Source organism: Camelus dromedarius, chromosome 7 (genome assembly GCF_036321535.1).
Source record: "Camelus dromedarius isolate mCamDro1 chromosome 7, mCamDro1.pat, whole genome shotgun sequence".
Classification (NCBI taxonomy): Eukaryota; Metazoa; Chordata; class Mammalia; order Artiodactyla; family Camelidae; genus Camelus; species Camelus dromedarius.
Window position 1 is genome coordinate 59,342,487 of NC_087442.1, and position 7,822 is coordinate 59,350,308.

Genomic DNA, 7,822 nt, shown 5'->3' on the forward strand with positions numbered 1-7,822 from the left:
CACCTAAGGGCATTGCCTAACCAGGACTAGTTCAAATTAAATTCTTAGCCCTGGGTTTTTCAGGTCACTGAATTCTTTGAAATCCATCTCCAAATCCTTGGAAAGACTTGCTTATGGTTTTGAATTTTCAGGGGAAAATTTCCCCAAACCCCTCTACCTAGAACCAAGTCTAAGATAGCAAAACATTTCTTTCCTTCTGCTGAGTGTTTTGTGTGTCAGTTAATTAATACATTATTTATTAATTAATTAATTATCATTAAGAATATAATATAATAGTAATGTCTTAACCCTTTCATCAAAAGAGTCACTTTGGGAGGTTCTGGATTCATGCAGCAGTCTCTCATCCAAAACTTCTTCCCTAGCCTTCAATACCCAAACAGAAGTGATCCATGAAGGCCCAAGCTCAAGGCCATCAGCAAATACTGGATGCCCCTGGAATTGCTGCCATTGACAGTACTATGTTTACTCTTTGGGACTGCTTTCTCACAGGGGCTCAATTTCTTGCCAGTTCAGTTATTCACTTAAGGGCCAAATATTGCAGCCAACATTTCTAATTGTTCTGCACTAGAAACAAATTTCATGATAGCTTGTTTGTCATATTACCTAAAATGGAATTCAGAATATCATTTAAAGTTGCAAAGAAAATTATTAGAAAAACTAAGGATGATAATTGAATGGTGAAATGGAGGAAAGAGAAGTGGAAAGAAATGAAAGTATATTTGTCATTCATAATGGAATGTCATCATAATATGTCTTAATATAGAATTAAATATATTAAAACAATTGTTTTTATAAAGGTAAACACTGGAAACTGTAAAAAAAAAAGATAAACTTTTCAAATTTCAAAGGACAATGTATGTACAAAAACAAAGTAAAGCAAGCCTAGACAAGTGAGTAGAATGTAAAAGGCAAAAGGAAAAATAGATTTATGAGAATACATGTATAAATGCAAAGTATAGTCTTACTTTAGAGAAGTGTGGTAGATGATTAAATAGAAAGTGTACACAAGTTAAATTTTTTTTACCTCCCCCCCACGTTGGTATATTTCATGAGAAAGAACCTCAGATTTCTAGTAATGAATCTGATTTCTCTTTCAAGTTGCATATGCAGTATTCTTATTACTTCGAAAATAATCTGATCTTTATTTGTATATCTTTAGACATGTTCCTAGAAATTAAGGGGTTAATGTTGAACTAGCTAAATTAAATATATTAGCCACTATTTTTTAAAAAAGCAAAGCATAATAAACCCAGACAGTACAGTAAAATAGAAAAGACAAAAGTAGAACTAAAAGTCAGAATTAAAATACAATGGCAGAATTGAAACAAACACAGCAAAGGCTGATTTTACAGATTCACCTGTGAAAAGACTTCCAGATTGAATCACAAATAAAAATTCAACTATATGCTAAACATAAGAGATGCTTCTAAAACCAAGTGTCTCAGAATGGCTGAGAGAAAAAGGATGAACACATTATATCATTCATATGAAAATATAAAATTATGCAGGGGCTAAGATATTAGACAAGGTTGAATTCACAGCAAAGAAATATTAAACAAGACTAAGAAGGCATTGTGTGATGACAAATGCCATAATCCTCAGGAAGGTACAATAGTCATGAATACTTAACATAGCATAAAGATTCCTAAAGCAAAACTATAACAAACTTAAAAATAAGTATCTGTTGTGTGTTCCCACACAATATAATAATAATCAATGTTCATCTTCTTCAACTCATAAGTAGACCAAAATAAGTAAAAATATGAAATATAAAAATAAAATTGCATAGATCTAATTGATATATATTAAACTTCCTACATAAAATATGCTTTTTCCCCAATACACTTTTTTAAAGAATGACCAAAAAACAAATTAAATTAAATTACATTATAAAAAAACTAGATGATGTGTACATGAGGGGATGTGTTGTTCTGTCCTCTCCACTTTTACGTATGTTTGAAATACTTTGTAACCATTTTTTTAATTTAGAAAGAATTCTAAACCAATTTAAAGTTATTCTCGCTGGAAGGGATTTGACAATTTGAATATCAAAAAGATTACAACTATCATGCATGCATTTAACCTGATTGCAATAAAAATATCAACCCTTTTATTTTAAAAAATGACCACTCATTAGGCCATAAAAATCTGAATACCTTTCAAAATTGTTAGTTTTATTTGTTTTATCCACATGAAATAAAACTAGTAATTAATACCTGTACTACTAAAATTAAAAAAACCTTAGGGCACTCTAAAATTTTTTAATCTTACTTAAAACACTCAGGTGGAAGAAGAAATCAAAACCCAAAATACTGAAAACACTACATATTGAAATCTGTAGAACAGAAAAAGGTGATCAGAGGTAAAAAATCAAACTTCAAAGAAAAATTGTGAATAAGGAGTATAAAGAACTAAAATGAAGTATTCAAAATAAGAAATTGTGGCCATCAACAAAATAAATCTGAAGAAATCAGAAATAAGGAAATGTAAAGAAAATGTAAAATTTTAGAATAGCTACAGCAACAAAAAAAGGATAAAACTAATAAATTCAAGAAATTGTCATTTAAAATTTTAATCAGATAGGTAAACCACTGATAATTTTTTTATGGTGAGAGATGAAGAAGCACAAATATCTAAAATGAGAAATTAAGTTGAGAACATAAACACAGTTATTGAAGGAATTAAGGTTCAAGATGTGTCTTTGTTCAACTGGATACCTCTGGATTTGAAAAATCTGAACAAAATGGATATTTCTAGGAAGTTAAATCACCAAAAGTAACTTCAAAATGTATAGAAAATCTACATAGACCATTTCAGAGAAATGATAAAAGTTGTCCAAAAGTTGCAGACAGCAGGCCCAGACTGTACTACATATGAAGCCTATCAAAAATTTTAAGGGAACAGAAAGTTCCAATGCTTTTGAAATGATTCCAGAGCAGAGATTAAAGAAAAACTTCCATTTTTCATATCATAATAATCATACCAAAATCCGACAGCATAGCAAAAGAACACTATATATCAATCTTTCTTGTCAATATTGATTGAAAAATCCAAAATAATATATCGGCAATTAGAATCCAACATTAATTAATACATCATGACTAAGAAAGGAAATTGGGACTATTAGGACAATTATTAAATTAACTTAAATTACTATTATATCAGAAGGGAGAAATAATATGATCATATCCAGAAAGAGTGTAGAGATATTTAAGTCAGTCTCCATTGCTAATAAAAACTCTTTATAAAACAATGACAGTTATTTTTAATATCTGTCTGATTTACAACCAAAAGCCTGCATGTGCTTAATAATGAAACTTCAAGAAATACTTTTAACAGGAGAAAGATAATAATGTCTACTATTACAATTATTATTTATCATTGTTACAGAGGTCCTAGATGTGCAATTAGAAAGGAGGAACAATTAAATACAAAAGTTTGAAGTGACGACATGGAATTATCATTACTTACACATATGATTAAATTGTATAGCTGGGAAAAATCATTACCAACAATAAGTAAAAGAGCTGGCTATAATATTATACACGCAAACCGATTATTTTCTTGCATATAAGTGTAAGTTATTTTAAAATAAAAAGAAATAAAAGTAGTATTTGTTATAAGAACAAAATGATAAAATATAATAGAAATAAACTTAAGACATGGTCAAGATAGATATAAAGGACTTTAAAAGAATACAGAGGGACAAAATAAGAATTGAACAAATATAATGATGTATTTTTTAAATAAGAAGACAATAAAGTTGGCAAATCTCCCTTTATTAATCTTTACATTAATATTGTTCCAATGAAACTTATGCACAAATAATTTTTAGAATAGACAACAATTTAGAAACAGATTTCTGAGGTGAGATTAGTTCTACAAGATATTAAAATATAATGCTACATTAATTAAAGCAAATTTCACTGGGTACATCAATAAATAGAACATCAGTGGAACAAAGGAAAAGTTGAGACATAAATCAAAAGCCTCATGGTAATGTGGCTTGTTATAAAAGAAGCATTTCAAATTCATGCCCTCCACCCCCACAAAAAATGATTTATTCAGTAACTAATGATGAACAGTTGCCTGGCCTCCTGTAAAATAATAAATTAATTCCTATCCCAGTCTTTATACTAAAAGGAAATCCAATAGGATCAGAGATTTAAACTTTGCAAAAGTAAACTCTAAAGGTACTAAAAGAAATTATATAAGAATTTAAAAATTAATTTTGGAATGAGAAGAGTCTTTTTAAATATGACATGAAAACTTGAAGCCATAAAAGATGATAAATATGTCTACCTAAAAGTTAAACATTCCTGCCTTATAATAGAATTCTATAAATCAAATCAGTGGCAAGCTGGGGGCAATATTTGTAACATACTACATATAATAAAGGGCTATCATTTTAAATATATTAAGTATTCTTAGGAATCAATTAGAAAAAAATATTTAAAAACCAGGAGGACAATGGGAAAACAATATGAGCAGCCAGTTTATAGAAAAGTAAATTCAAGCAGCTTTTCATTAAATGAAGATATGTTCAGGCTTGTCAGTCACTAAAGAAATATTCATTAAGATAACAATAATATCTCATTTAAAGCTATCAGATTGAGATATACTAAAATATGTATGATTGTATCCACATATGACCTCTCTGGGGTGAATCATCTCAAGATGTTAATAGTATTTGTCTCTGTGGAGGGCCACCAGGGGCCAAGGTGAGGTGAACACATACTTTTTTACCACACTATATTGTATGTTTAAATTTTTCACCCGTCTATATTACTTTTATAGAATAAAATAATTACTTCAAAATACAAATTGAAACCAGAGCAATTAAGTACATTAATTAATGTCAAACAGTTAATAAACAGCAGATGTTTGATCAAGCCCAGGGCAACATGATTTTAACTAAAGCACACAGGTATATTGCTGACAGTAATTTGTATTATTATTTCTTTTTTTTTATTGATTATCTAGTCAGTTGACAGTGTATCAATTTCTGGTATACAGCATAATGTTTCAGTCATATATATATGTGTGTGTGTGTATATATATATACATACATATATATATACATATATATATATATACACATATATTTGTTTTCATATTTTTTCCTTTATAGTTCCCTATTGAATATAGTTCCCTGTGCTATACAGAAGCAGCTTGTTGTTTATCTGTTTTACATATACTAGCTAATATTTGCAAATCTTGAACTCCCAGTTTATCCCTTCCCACCCCCTTTCTCCCCAGTAACTGTAAGTTTGTTTACTATGTCTATGAGTCTGTTTCTGTTTTGTAGATAAGTTCATTAGTTTCTTTTATAAAAATTTAATATTCCACATATGAGCAATATCATATGGTGTTTTTCTTTCTCTTTCTGGCTTACTTCACATAGAATAATGATCTCCAGGTCCACCCATGTTGCTGCAGATGGCATTATTTTATTCTTTTTATGACTGAGTAGTATTCCATTATATAAATATACTACAAGTTCTTTATCCAGTCATCTGTTGATGGACATTTAGGTTGTTTCCATGTCTTGCCTATTGTAAATAGTGCTGCTATGAACATTGGGGAGCATGTATCCTTTTGAATTAAAGTTCCCTCCAGATACATGCCCAGTGGGATTGTTGGATCATAGGGTAAGTCTATTTTTAGTTTTTTGAGGAATCTCCATTCTGTTTTCCATAATGGCTGCACCAAACTACATTTCCACCAGCCGTGTAGGAAGATTCCCTTTCCTCCACACCCTCTCCAGCATTTATCGTTTGTGGATTTTTGAATGATGGCCATTCTGACCAATGTGTGGTGATACCTCATTGTAGTTTTGATTTGCATTTCTCTGATAATTAGCAATTTTGAGCATTTTTTTCATGTGCCTGTTAGCCATTTGTATGTCTTCATTGGAGAATTAGTTGTTTAGGTCTTCTGCTCATTTTTGGATTGGGTTGTTTGTTTTTTTGTTATTAATTTGTATGAACTGTTTATATATTCTGGAAATTAAGTTGCGTGATTTGCAAATATTTTCTCCCATTCCATAGGTTGTCTTTTTGTTTTGCTTGTGGTTTCCTTTGCTGTGCAAAAGCTTATACGTTTAATTAAGTCCCATTGTTTATTTTTGCTTTTATTTCTATTTCCTGGATAGACTTCCCTAGGAGAACATTGCTAAGATTTATGTCAGAAAATGTTGTGCCTATGTTTCTTCTAGGAAGTTTATGGTGTCTTGTCTTATATTAAAGTCTTTAAGCTGTTTTGAGTTTATTTTTGTGTATGGTGTGAGGGAGTGTTCTAAAATCATTGATTTATATGTGGCTGTGCAGTTTTCCCACCACCACATGATGAAGAGACTGATTTTTCTCCATTGAATATTCTTGCTTCCTTTGTCAAAGATTAATTGACTGTAGGTCTGTGAGTTTATTTCTGGTCTCTCTATTCTGTTCCATTGATCCATATGTCTGTTTTTGTGCCAACACCATGCTTTTTTGATTACTGTAGCTTTGTAGTATTATCTGTGAGGGTTATTCCTCCAGCTTCATTCTTTTTTCTTCAGTATTACTTTGGCATTCTGGGTCTTTTGTGATTCTGTATAAATTTTAGGATTATTTGCTCTGGCTCTGTGAAAAATGTCCTGGGTAATTTTATAGGGATCACATTAAATCTGTAGATTGCCTTGGATAGTATGGCCATTTTAACAATATTAATTCTTCCAATCCAAGAGCATGGAATATCTTTCCATTTCTTTAAGTTATCTTTAATTTCCTTAATCATTGTTTTGTAGTTCTCCACATATAAATCTTACACTTCCTTAGTCAGATTTATTCCTAAGTATTTTATTGCTTTGGGTTTGGTTTTTAAAGAGATTGTTTCTTCTTCTTTGATTTCATCATTGGCCCCTTTTTTTTTTTTTCTTTTTAGTAGCATGTTGTTTAGTTTTCATGCAGTTGTTTTTTTCTCATTTGTTTTTCTGTGGTTGATTTCTGTATTATTATTTCTAAACTTTTTGTCAACTAATCTAATATGACAAGGATACTGTGTGTTTGGGCTAACTCTTAAGGAGGAACCATGTGAACATTTTTTGAGAGGTTGATATTTATACTCTCTTTGCACTGTTTTCTTTTCAAACTACTTATAGAGCTAGGGAACAACTTAGGACAGCTTCATTTTTAACAAGAATCTTTAATGGATATGGGATTTTTAAAGTCTTGTTAAAGCTTTTTTAAGGCTTTTATTCATTGGTAGAATTAGCACTCTGTGTGTGTGTGTGTATGTGAATAAGTGTGTGTGATGATGATTCAAATTTTAGACTATTAAATTGCAAAACCTAGATTAAGAGTAAAAACACATCATGTTGTCCTATTTGGCTAAATGAGCTAAAGAACTCTGAAGGAATTTATTTCTGGAACATTATAGAGCACTTCTGTATGGCTTGAACTGGGAGAATTTCTTTCTTTCTTCCTTCCTTCCTTCCTTCCTTCCTTCCTTCCTTCCTTCCTTCCTTCCTTTCTTATCACAAACTCCACTTACTAAAATTGTGTTTCACAGAACATTGACCTTTAGACTATAATGGCTTCTTTGGGGTATTTACAGGGCAAATGCCTTCTGATCTTTCAACCCACAAGTAAAGGTTACAAACTTTTAGAGCACGAAATACCTAACTCTTTACTTGTAAATTCATTTTCCCCACCAAAAGCCAAAACCATTAGCCCACTCTGAGGACTTTACGTGTTTGAAATGACATTCTTAAAAATCAAGTTTATCTTTGAGTAGAAGTTTTTTTTTTTTAAGTGTAATATCCTAAGATAGTAGGTTTGAC